At 45.5% G+C, this 13,244-nt stretch overlaps 1 protein-coding gene across 1 annotated transcript in view; it reads left to right on the top strand.

The window, feature by feature from the left end:
- The window catches only part of DOCK2 (dedicator of cytokinesis 2), a 4,134,711-nt gene that overhangs the window by 3,448,158 nt on the left and 673,309 nt on the right, over positions 1 to 13,244 (top strand). The window lies entirely within an intron of this gene.

Genomic DNA, 13,244 nt, shown 5'->3' on the forward strand with positions numbered 1-13,244 from the left:
GGAGTTCATAAACTCAAATGCCATGGAACAACTAGTCACCATCCCCACAAGAGGAGAAAACATACTTGATCTCATCATCACGAACATGGGATCAAAATGTTCAGCACCGGAAGTATACCCCTCACTGGTGAGATCAGATCATAAACTAATCTCGCTGGAGGTCCTCATCCCGCCCCACCTGAAACAAAAAGACCACAGTGAAAAACTTCTCAAAAGCCGATTTCACACTTCTAAAAACTAGTGTGGTCTCCTTTAAGGCCCCTGAGCCAGTGGTAAACATTACTCAAACCGCTGAATCACTTACAAATGCCTTCTACCAGCACCTACAGGACTGCATGGATCAGGCAATCCCAAACAAAACTAAGACTCTCTGTACCAAAGGCAAGCGTCCAGTCTGGTGGACCCCAGCCATAAACAAGCTCTACAACAAAGGAGGAAGTTACTACAAGATAGAGCAAAATCCTTGAAAGGTAAGACACCTTTGATCATTATAAGTAAAAACTAAGAGCTCTCATAAAATCATCCAAGGCAAATTTTGAGAGAAAAATCGCCAAGGACTCTAAAGACAATCATAAGGCCTTCTTTAGCTATGTTAGAAACCTAGGAGGAAACTCCCAGATATGCTCAGAATTAGTTCAAAATGATGTGAAATTTACTGAACCTACACACATTGCTAACATACTGGCTGACAGGTTCAGTGCAAACTTCTCCCCATCAAAAGGAGAGATATCTATTCCAGAGGATTGTAGCCCCCCAAACATCTCCAACGCCCAGGTGAGAACTGCCCTCACTAAGGCAAAAAACACAGCATCCATGGGACCGGATGGTGTCCCCGGCTGTGTGCTTCATGAACTCAACGAGGAATTAAACCCTCAGTTAGGACAGCTGTTTAATCTTAGCCTCACCTCAGGATACGTACCCAAGGAGTGGCGCACGGCAACTGTGGTCCCACTTCATAAGGGCGGTGCCTCCACAGACCCTGGAAATTACTGCCCCATTAGCTTGACAAGCCTTATCTGCAAAGCCATGGAGAGGATCATAATGGAACTCATAAATAAAGACATAGGAACTTGCAGACTTTGGATCCAACCCAGTTTGGCTTTGTCAAAGGCAGATCCTGCCTCTTAAACTTGGTTGACTTTTTCGAGACAGTCACCAAGGCCATTGATGAGGAAAGGCAGTCCATACAGCCTACCTCGACCTGGCAAAGGCCTTCGACACAATACCCCACTCAGGTATCATCGAAAAACTCATCAGCTTGAATGTAAACCCATACATCACAAGATGGGTTGCAAACTGGCTAAGTAACAGAACCCACAGGGTCAGAGTTGCTGGAGCCATGTCAGACTCAAAGCCTGTCACAAGTGGTGTCCCACAGGGCTCAGTCCTGGGTCCACTCTTGTTCGCATCTACTTTTCTGAAGTACAAGCAAACACAGGAGGGTTATGGCTGACAAAGTTTGCAGATGACTGCAAACTGGGCCATAGTCGAAAACACATCTGACACAGATATCCTCCAGAAGGGCCTCACAGAAACGGATAACTGGTGCCAGAGCCATGGCCTGAAGTTAAACGCCAAAAATGCATAGTCATACCCTTTGGGAAAAACAAGGTTACCCCTAGCTACCATATAGGTGGCAATCCACTGAGCACAGAAAAAGTCATCAGGGATCTGGGGACCCAAGTTGACAGTAGCCTTCGCTTGACACTCATGTTGCTAAAGTAGTTAGGAAAACCTTCTATATCGCCCACCTGATCATGAAGGGATTCACATCTAGATCAAGGGAGGTCATCGTCCCCTGTACTCATCACTCATTAGACCTATGATTGAGTACAATGCCCCGCTCGGAATGTATCTGACCAGACACCTGCTGCAGCTTGAAAGGCCCCAAAAGTTCCTCACCAAAAGGATAAAGGGTCTCAAAAATATGTCTTATGCTGCCCGACTGAAAGAACTCCAGCTCTATTCAGTCTCATACCGCTTGCTCAGAGGTGAACTGTGCCTGACATATAAGGCCATGTCAAACCCAGATTTGATGAATATGCTTCACCTCAAAAATCTAGATCCCTCAGAACCACAAGGGCGGGAGACTTAAACCTTGACACGGTTACAAATAGAATGTGCTGGAGGGACAGATTCATCACCCAGAGACTCCCTATGCTGTGGAACAAAATCCCGGTACATGTGAGGCAGAGCACCTCGCTGGCCTTGTTCAAGAGGAATCTTGACCAATGGATGGGAGATTGCAGATATACCCCAGGGATTACTTCAGTGTCACTGCTTGACAGAGGCACAGAAAAATGATAGGCATAGTTTTTATTCAAACTAAAGGGGTGGCGAAAGCCACATAACTATGGGCTAGGCTTATAAATGCCCTTGGGCAGATAGCCTAGTATGAACCTATGAACCTATTACCCATGCAATTTCCTCAGTGTAAATTGAGAGCCATTTGTAGGTACTTCCATTCCTAACCTGGATTTAAATGGGTGGTAAAATGTACACTAACTTAGAACTGAATGTCTGTGTGTGGAAATGCTGTGTCATTCCATGATGGTACATTTCCCCTTTCTCAACATTGTCTTAACCAAGACATTTTTTTTGTTTAGACCTTTAACACTATTCTGAAAAATTTATAAAGTGCAAAGATAAGATTTTTTTTACTGCTATCTTAGTGGTAAAGAGACTACAGCTGAAACTGCATTTTTGGTGACTAATACTTATTTTCTCTCTAATAGAGCCTTCAGTAATAAAAATAGTTGTGCTTTACTTCGCCACACATGCATGTTTTGTTTTTTTGCAACCCAAACCATACATAATTTAGTCAGAAAGGACTTCCATTTTTCTTTCAAAACTTACATTTTATTTGTATTCATGTCTCTTTTCAGTGCACCGCAGTCCTGTAAGTCCATTTTATTGAACAGGCATGAACACCTAAATGTATTTAACATCAAGTAAACTCTCCCAAACTACCCATGAAAGGGGCAAAGGCCCCCTACACTACTTTACTTAACTGTCTAGTAGGTCTCGACATCCGGGTACGTCAATATACTTCTAGATTTCAACCCTATTAATGGAATAAGTTTGGTGAAAGACTGCTACATGATCAAATGAATGAATGTCCACACCATGAATCTTCTTGTCTTTTCAAAAAACTGCAATCACATCAGTGACACAGAGAGAGATTTTCTTTCTTTATTTATATGACATTTGTTGACCGGATAGGTCTGGCTGAGCAAGTGCCCATTTTCAGCAGAGACCCAAGGAGAAAAGCTCCAGGTAATACAATACAATATATAAGTAGATCGTTCATAGGTTGTTACTAGACTATCGGCCCATGGGCCTACACAAACCTAGCCCTGGATATTTCTTCCCACGATATTTACTTCCCTGGACCTCTGTATAGCAGGGCAACTGACATGATCCCCGGGGTGAATTTCCTATCTCCCATCCAATCATCAAGGTTCGTTTTGAAGAGGGCCAAGAAGGCGCTTTGCTTGACATGAATGGGCAGTCTATTCCAGAGTATGGGCTGTCTCTGGGTCAGGAACCTATCCCTCCAGCATGTTTTGTTTATTATGATGACAAGGTTTAGATCCCTGGAGCATGTGGCTCTGACGGATTGGGATTTTTTTAAGTGGAGCATGTCCACCAGCTCAGGGTTTGACATGGCCTTGTATGTTAAGCAGAGATTGCCTCTGAGTAGACGATATACCACAGAGTATATCTGGAGTTTTTTTAGATGGTCAGCATAGGGCATCTGCTTTAGGCCTGTGATTCTGTTAGTGAGGTATTTCTTTGCCTTTCCAGCTGTTGCAGATGTCTTGTGAGGTGCATACCAAACAGGGCGTTATACTCTATAATGGGTCTAATGAGGGATGAGTATAGCGGGACAATGACCTCCTTTTTCCTGGATGAAAAGCCCTTAGTGATGAGGTGTGCCACATCAAAAGATTTCCTGACTGTTGTGGCAATGTGGTTATCGAAGGGGAGACCACTGTCCACCTGTGTCCCTAAGTCTCTCATCACACTTTCATGTTTAGTGTACTGCCACCTATGTGGTAATTCATAGGTACATGTTTTTTCCCAAAGGGAATAACTATACATTTCTTGACATTAAGCTTGAGCCCATGGCGCTGGCACCAAGCATCTGTTTCTGTAAGGCCCTTTTGTAGAATATCCACATAATTTGGGGATTCAATAATGGCTCCCAGTTTGCAGTCATCTGCAGACTTTGTTAGTCAGAGTCCCTTAGTGCTGGCCTGTACTTCAGAGAAGTAGATGCCAAACAAGAGTGGTCCCAGGACTGAACCCTGAGGCACTCCACTTGTCTGGAGCTGGATTTTGAGTCGGCTACTTTTACAGTCTGGGTTCTGTCAGTAAGCCACTTGGCAACCCATCGAGTGATGTGGGGATTTATGCCCAGCTTAGTAAGTTTATCTGTCATTCTAGAGTGGGGGATGGTGTCGAAGGCCTTGGCGAGGTCCAGATAGGCTGTGTGGACCACCTTATCCTCGGCCACAGCTCTGGAGACTGATTCGAAGAAGTCAGTCAGGTTCAGGAGACAAGATCGGCCCTTCATGAACCCAAAGTGGGTGGGGTCCAGCGTTTGAAAGTTGCCAGTGTCTCTGTTTATAAGTTCCATGATAATGCGTTCCATACCCTTGCAGATCAGGCTCGTCAGACTGATGAGACAGTAGTTTCCATGATCCAAGGTGGAGTAACTGTAGCTGTGTTCCACTCAGTGGGCACAAAGCCTGATGTGAGGCTATGATTAAACATGACACTTAGGTGAGGTGCCAGTTCATTTTGTAGTTCATGTAGTACACAGCCTGGGATGCTGTCTGGTCCCATGGATGCTGTATTCTTAGCTTTGGAGAGTGTGGTTTCTACCTGTGTGGCCATGATTAGTGTGAGGTGTTTAGTGTACTGCCATCTATGTGGTAATTCATGGGTACATGTTTTTTTCCCAAAGGGGATAACCATACATTTCTTGGCATTAAGCTTGAGTCCATGGCTCTGGCACCAAGCATAAATTCCCACGTAACTCGATGGGTTGCCAACTGGCTTACTGATAGAACCCAGACTGTAAAAGTAGCTGACTCCAAATCCAGCTCCAGACAAGTTGAGTGCCTCAGGGTTCAGTCCTGGGACCGCTCTTGTTTGGCATCTACTTCTCTGAAGTACAGGCCAACACTAAGGGACTCTGAAATTTGGCAATCTTTTGGTATTGAGATGGGCCCTTTAGGGGGAGAGAGGGGGTGAAGTTGGCACTGAATCGATCTGCCAGGATATTGGCAATGTCCTTGGGATCAGTATATTTAATGCCATTCTGTTGTAGCTCAGAGCAGATCTGAGCATTGCCATTTAGATTCTTGACATGACTATAGAATGCCTTGTGGTTGCCTTTGGAATCTTTGGCAATTTTATTTTCATAACTAGCTGTGGAGGATTTTATGAAGGATCTCAGCTTCTTACTGAGGCTGGTAAGGGAGTTTTTTTTGGATCCTGGGATTTTCCTTTTTTCTGCAAAAGTTTCTTCCTTCTGTTGTATATGTTTATGGCAGGGGACCACCAGATTGGCTTCCTTTTTTTGGAGGAGAGTGTCTTGGTTCTATTTGGGATGGCACAATTCATGCACAAGTGCTTGTGCTCGTACAGTGCCTTAGTATAGGATTCAGCAGTCGAACTTTCAACTTCCGTCTGCAAGGGTGTCATGAAGTTTGTCACTTCTAACTTGAGTAGCATGAAGTTGGCTTTGGAAAAGTTTTTTATGGATGTTTCCTTACTGGGGGGTGGGGGTGGGATGTGGATGTCAAAGGTGATTTGCTTATGGTCAGACCTGACCAATGAGGGGGTGACCATTGGTGTGGAGCATCTTTCTCCCATGTTGGTAATGACCAGGTCTAGGATATTGGAGCTCCTGATGGGACTATGGATTAGTTGATTCAGGGAGGTGGAATTTATGAATTCCAAGAACAGTTGGGAAAAGGTGTTGGTACCCGAGTAGTTTTCCCAGTTAATGGCATGGTAGGTGAAATCACCCAGTATTAGGATGTTTGGTCGTATCTTAATATTTTGCAGTATGTTTAGAAATGTGTAGTGAGAATGGTGGGGGATCTGTAGCATGCTACAATTTGGATTGCAGTCTTATCTAGTGTTAGTTGCACCTGGAGAATTTCATATGCATTGTGTTGGGCAACTAGCCTGGAGGTGTGAATATCCTTGGTGAATATGGACATTCCTCCACATTTAGTGTTTTGGTCTTGGTTTGGTGGCCGAAAAGTGTAGTAAGAGTTGTAGCCTGGTATTGCAGGGGTGCTCTCTGGAGCCTTGAACCAGGTCTCAGTTACTGCACAGATATCGATGTTCTCCATTTTTAGGAGTGCCTCGAGAGAGTGCATTTTGAGGTTTAGACTTCAAGCATTGAGTAGCATTACCTTTAGATTTTGCATGCTTGTATCTCTTACTATGGTGGTTTTGTACTTTGAACCTTGCCTAAAAAAAGCACTATAGGCATGGCAAGAGCTTTAGCCAGTAACCTGAATCCCATTGGCGACAGGTGCAGACCATCTCTGGCAAAGCATCGTGGTTTGTCGATCATGTCGTCCCAGGCAGACAGATACTGGATCTCCTTTGAATGACACCAGAAGCTTAGCCAACTGTTGAAGTCAATCATTTTGTCCTTATACTGTGGTATCATTCTGAGCCAAGGCAGGAGTCTACTCAGGGCTAGGGACATACCTGCCTGGGCCACATAATGTGAGAGCTCTTCCATGTCTCTTTTCATGTAGTCCAGGGAGGTACGTCTCAAGTCATTCACTCCAACATGGACAATGACAGAGTCGTATTTGTACTTGTTGTGGAGTGACTTGATTGCATGCATTATGTGGCAGATCCTGGCACCCGACAGGCAGCTGACTGTAATTTTCTCCTTGCTCAGCCTGGTGAGTGGGACATCAGTGTGCATGACTATAGAGTCACCTATGACTAAAGTGTTGGGTGCGTTGTCTTGCCTTAGGGGCTGTTGTTGGGTGGCACACTGGTGTTGTGAGCTATGTGTCACTTTGGTTGTGATTGGTGTTTGTTTGCATTTCAACTTCAGAGGTCTTTGTTGCTTGGGCAGGTTAATGTTAAGGGCCTCCGCATATGTGGGTTTAGTGTTGCTATGTGTGGGTGTTGATGGTGTGGGTTTTGAAGGACTATGTGTTGCTTGAGGTATAGTGCAGGTGTTAACCTTCTCCTCTTGACTGTCTAGCACAATCTTGGCTGGAGAGAGCTTTGCTTCCTGTTTGGCTATGTAAGTGCATCTCTTGCAGGTTGTAGTATTGGGTAGTAGGAGGAGACAGTTGTCTGTGTACATGAGGCAGTTGCTGCATTGCCCCAGTATGCCCAGAGTCACGTAAGTATAACAGTATACAAATAAGTTAAGAAAGCAAAAATATATAATGTTACTATACATAGTATTATGATACTAACATGTTAGCAATTACTAGGTTTACACACAGTCACATACTGCATGTTTAATGTAGATTTTCGTATTGAAGCTAGGTGACAGCAAGAAGGTGTGAGGAAATTCTGGTGTTTGGTTGTAGTGGAATAGAAGTGAAGTTACAATTGGATTGTAGATAAAGTTAAAGTTACAAGGTAAGCTATGGAAGGGAAGGATGAAAAACACTGAATGTTAAGTTGTCTATCTTGCCTTCTTTCTTGCTGGTTGGGATCGGCTCTGACTCGGCCATCTTCAATAGCTTGAGAGCTGTTTACTGGCTCGAGGCTACCCCTTATCCCATAATGCCTAGCGATAGCTAGCCAGATCTTGTTTGGTGCTTCAGCTGCGAGGGTGTCATTTTTCTGGCTCAGGCTCGTATATTTAGCTTTTTATGTAACCTTTCCTTCTAAATTTAAAATTTTTCTAGTATTTTTTTTCTATTTTGAATAGTTATACTTGTTTTTTTAATTGTATCTCGCCCTTGTGTTAGAACTCTTTTAAGTTAGGGAGTTCTTCCCACCCCACCCCCATCCCTAGGTTAGCAGTTTAACTTAGAGGCTATCCTTTTTCTCTTTTTTTCTCTTATTGTTATAAAAAAATATATATATATTGTAGTTAGCATAGTATTGGTGTATTTGTCTAGCTTAGTACTGTTTTTTGTGTCAGTAGTTACTTCTTTGTCCTCCTTTTTTTTAGTACAGCATGTCTAAGGAACCTAAGGTTTCTGGTTTTAAGAAGTGTGACTCATGTGGTCAGAAAATGTCTTTGACAGATGGGCACACTAGTTGTGTCTACTGTTTAGGCGCTGTTCACCTGCAGGACTCTTGTTCCATTTGCCATGCTTTTAGTCCAAGAGTCCTGCAGGAGCATAAGAACAAACTAATTCTTAGGGCTCTGTTAAAACCCTAGGATTCACCGGCAAAGAGTTCACAGCCAGGGAAATCCCCAAAGTCCACTAAGCCGTCGGCTCCATCCTCAGAGCCGACTCCTGTGCTGGATTTACCTTCTAAGTCGGTTCCAGCTTGCACCGACAAGACAACCTCCCCGTCGGCTCCATCGGATGTTTCGGAGCCGTCGTGAAGTCACAAGAGGCTGAGGTCCCCTTCCTTAGAGTTGGTGCATTTGGCTCCTTGGACTCCATTGCTTCTAAGTGAGCGTAGCCACCGGTCCTCTCACTCCTCTCGGTCCTCTAGGCTGTCGGATCACGATATGGAGAGAGTAGTCAATAGGTTGTTAAAGTCGCAGGCACTAGCTAAATTATTGTCCAGCCCTCCTCAACAGGTATCGGCTCTGTCCACTTCACTTGATAATCCTCCTCCGACTCCAATGAGTTCGGAGCCGGAGTTTGTTGGGGTTCGGGTAGTGGAACCGTCAACTTCGATCACCATATCCTCTTCGGTTCTGACCTTGGCTCCAATTACCTCGATACTTCCTTCGATCGAAAAATCTGGTCGCCAGAGCTTCCTCGTCAGCTCTGGGGAGTAGCATCAGACCCTTGTCCAACCCCGTTCTCCCTCTCGGAGCTTCGGCGCAGGTGAGCTCAGCTCCATCATCAGCCTCGGAGCCATCCCCCTCTGCATGGAGAAAGATTCCTGTTTCTTCGGAGCTGGAGCTTTCTCTTCCTTGAGATGGGGTGACTTTGAGGTCATGCAGAGCATGCTGTCCCCTGAGTCAGCTCCACTACCGACTCCACTGACTCCATTCTGTATAGTGTCTGTGCCAACCTCTGCTCCTCCTCCAGACCCCAAGCATAGGGAACTGATGGTCCATGACACTCCATTGGGTGTTTCGTCTTCTTCTGAGGCCTCTCCTGATCTCTCAGAGGAGCCCCCCTCAGAAGAAGAAGTGCAAGAGGAAGCACATTGACTCCCCGGAGTCTGTCACTTCAGATACAGACTTAGATGATTCAGAAGGGTCCCCGAGATCTCCCTCTGAAGATGTTTCATTCACGGACATCCTTGAAATGCTTAGGCAGAGGGGGAACTGGACTCCCCTACCCTTACCGAGGATGAGTCCATATTCCTGGATGCCTTCGGTTCCCGACCTACCACCTCCTGGGTTTCTCCTCCTTTCGATCCACTCATGTCTGTAGTGGCTCGAAAGGCTTGGTCAGCTCCGGACACAGCGGAACCAACTCCAAGGAAACCAAATAAGTTCATTACAGCCCCCAAGGATAAGCAGTTTCTTTTTAAGGGTGTGCCCGTTGATGCCATGGTGGTAGCAGCCACCACCAAAAAATAGATGGGAGAGACCTCTTCATCTGTTCATCCTCCTAACAAGGAGTCTAGGATGATAGACAGATACGGAAAGCGAATGTTTGCTTCAGCGACCTTCTCCATGAGGTCACTGAACTACTTATGTCACATTACTCGTCTTCAGAGGGATCTCCTAAAAGAGCTAGGAGATATCCTTCAAGATCCTACAGCTGAGGGAGTTCAAGCCAAAGTAACTTCCCAGCTAGTGACTCTTAATTCTGTAGTCAACTCCTCCATGAGGCTCATTTCCTGTGCTGCCGATGGAGCGAGTAGAGCCATGGGCACTGCTGTGGCCCTCAGCAGGCATGCTTGGATGCGGCTGTGTAATTTTGCGGAACCCGTTCAAGCGTCCTTCACCAACACCCCCTTTGATGGCTCCTTTCTCTTTGGGCCACAGGAGAAAGACATTTTGACTAGGTGTGAGCAAGAAGGCAAGACTCTCTCTGCCGTGGGAGTCTGTTTTTCTACTCCCTCAAGACCCTTCCCCAAGGGTCAGAAGAGTGGGAAGATGTGGTTCCACAAATCTCAGGGAGCCTTGCCTGACACATGTAGGGATTTTTCCTCCAGAGGCAGAAGGGGAAACAACAATAATAGATGCCGCCCTCATGGCAGAGGGGGTCTGCAGAACCAGGGCAACAGAGAATCCTTCTCTGTCAAGCCCTTCCAGCATCCCTGAAGGGTTGTCCGGCTGCTCACCTCTGGAGGCAGTCAGGGGAAGACTTTCACTGTACCCAAAAGCCTGGCAAAATTTAACAGGAGACAGATGGGTACTGTCCATTATATCCAGAGGTTACAAAATTCCCTTCCATCAAACCCCCTTACTGTCAAAGAAGGCTCTTCCAGATGTTCCACCCAATCTGAGGGAGCAAGCAGTTATAGAAGTTTCAAAACTGCTAAGAAAAAGAGCCATCCAAGAGGTCCCCGCAGACCAGCTCGGATCCGGAATTTACTCAAGGTTCTTTTTAGTACCAAAAAAGACAGGGGACTGGAGACCCATTCTGGATCTCAGCAGATTAAATAGATCTGTACAAAGAACAAGTTTCGGATGGTCACACTACAGTCCATTCTACCCTTTCTGGGTCAGGACAATTGGATGTGCTCAATAGATCTTCAGGATCAAGATGGACAGACATTCCTGGAGATTTCTTCGCTTTCGGGTGGGGGCCAGTCATTACCAGTTCAGAGCTCTGCCCTTTGGTCTCACCACAGCCCCCAGGGTGTTCACCAAATGTATGGCAATGGTCCCGGCTCACCTGAGATGTCAAAGATTCCAGGTGTTTCCATATCTAGACGACTGGCTCCTCACTGCTACCACCAGGCATCAACTCCTACAAGCACGGGATTACACAATCACTTTTTGCACCCAGCTAGGTATTTTGAAAAATCTGCCTTGTTGCCCTCTCAGTCTATCACTTACATAGGAGCAGAATTAAACACAAAGGAAATGTTCGCAAGGTTACCACTGGAAAGAGTGTCCACTATTGTTCAACAAGTGCAAGTTCTAATGCAGAGCAAGAAGATTCAAGTCAAATATGTCCTTCAAACTCTAGGCTCTATGGCAACTGCCATCCTCCTTCTTCCATTGGTGCGCTTCCATATGAGGATTCTTCAGTGGCTTCTTTTCACACAGTGGTCTTTCCAAGAGCTACCCATGTCTCACATGATCATGATTACAGAAGCATGCAAAAGGCACCTTTCCTGATGGATGGTCTCCCCACTAGTGACTCAGGGCAGACCCTTTATTCAGCCCCCTCAGGTAGCCACAGTGACCACAGATGCCTCCCTGATAGGGTGGGGGAAGGGGCATTACCTGGGCAGAACAGCCCAAGGCACTTGGCAGCCTCACGAGTACCATCTGCACATAAATGTCCTAGAGATGAAAGCCGTGCTCCTAGCATTGCAAGCCCTTCAAGACACTCTTCCTTCCGGGACCATTGCAATCCAAACAGACAATATGTCAGTAGTGTGGTACATAAACAAACAGGGCAGGACCAAATCTTACCCCTTGTGTCGAGAAGAACTCTGACTGTGGCAGTGGCCGATTTCCTCCCAACATTTTCTAATTGCAACGCACATCCCTGGGAGATCCAGCGTCATAGCGGAAAGGCTCAGCAGAGATATCCTCATGCCTCATGAGTGGTCTCTGAATCAGGAAGTTGCGGACCTGATCTTCGACAAATGGGGACAGCCTTGCTGCAATCTTTTTGCCACCCCATTCAACAGCAAATGCAACAACTACTTCTCCCTCCTTCCGCTTCCAGGTCACCTACCCAGGGATGCTTTAGTCCACGATTGGCCTCAGGGACTCCTTTTTGCATTTCCTCCCTTTCCCCTTATACCAAGACTCATACAGAAAGCAAAGTTGCTGGGTTGCAAAATGATCCTCATTACCCCCTACTGGCCTCTACAGATTTGGTTTCCATTCCTACAACTCTATCTTCTCAATCAGCCCTGGACTCTGGACTCAATTTCAGATCTACTGGTTCATCAATCAGGTGGGTTGCATCAGTCCCTTCAGACTCTCCAACTCACAGCTTGGTTGCTCCACTTCCAACCCTAGCCAGGCTCCCTAGCATTTCCCCAACAGTCTGTGAGATTATCATTTCCTCACATAAGTCCACCACCAGGGCTATTTATGCTAGCAAATGGAAACGTTTTTCTTATTGCACTGAGTCTAGGAATGTGGATCCCTTCTCAGCCCCAGTCCATGAGATCCTAGAGTTCCTAGCACAACTGTTTCACTCTGGAGCCACTTCCGCTACCATTAGGGCGCAATTAGCAGCCATTTCTAATTTTCACATTGGGTTACAGAATTCAAGCATCATGTCTCACAAGCTCTGTAAAGCGTTTTTGAGAGGGACATCTCTTCTTAGACCTCAAGTGAGAGGCCCCCTCTTCCCTGAGACGTTAATCTAGTCCTAACGTCCTTAATTTTGCCTCCTTGTGAACCAGCGGCATCATGCTCCATCAAATTTCTCTCTTGGAAAACACTCTTTCTGGTTGCTATTACTTCAGCCAGAAGAGTCTCAGAACTACAGGCACTATGTTTCCATCCCCATTATCTGGTTTTTCATAGGGATAGAGTTTCTCTGAGGACAAATCCTTCGTTTCTTCCCAAAGTCTGCTCTGAACATAATTTAAATCAATCTATAGATCTCCCTGTTTTCTTCCCCAATCATAGCAACAAGGCAGAGTACAAACTTCACCAATTGGACGTGCACAGGAAATTGCGTTTTTACCTTCATAGAACTAAAGAAATAAGAGAATCAGACCAATTGTTTCTGTCTTATGCCTTAAACAAACAAGGTATCCCAGTTTCCAAGGTTACTTTATCTAGATGGCTATCCCATACTATTTCATTTATTTACCAGTTACGGGATAAGGAATTACCATCTAAACTGAAAGGTCATTCTACTAGGGCATTAGCTACCTCTGTAGCTTTCCCGTCTAGGTTGCCCATGGATTCCATATGTGCAGCTGCTACGTGGGCAAATACTCAT

Source organism: Protopterus annectens, chromosome 4.part0, assembly GCF_019279795.1.
Source record: "Protopterus annectens isolate FY-2018-M chromosome 4.part0, PAN1.0, whole genome shotgun sequence".
In the NCBI taxonomy this organism is placed as follows: Eukaryota; Metazoa; Chordata; order Ceratodontiformes; family Protopteridae; genus Protopterus; species Protopterus annectens.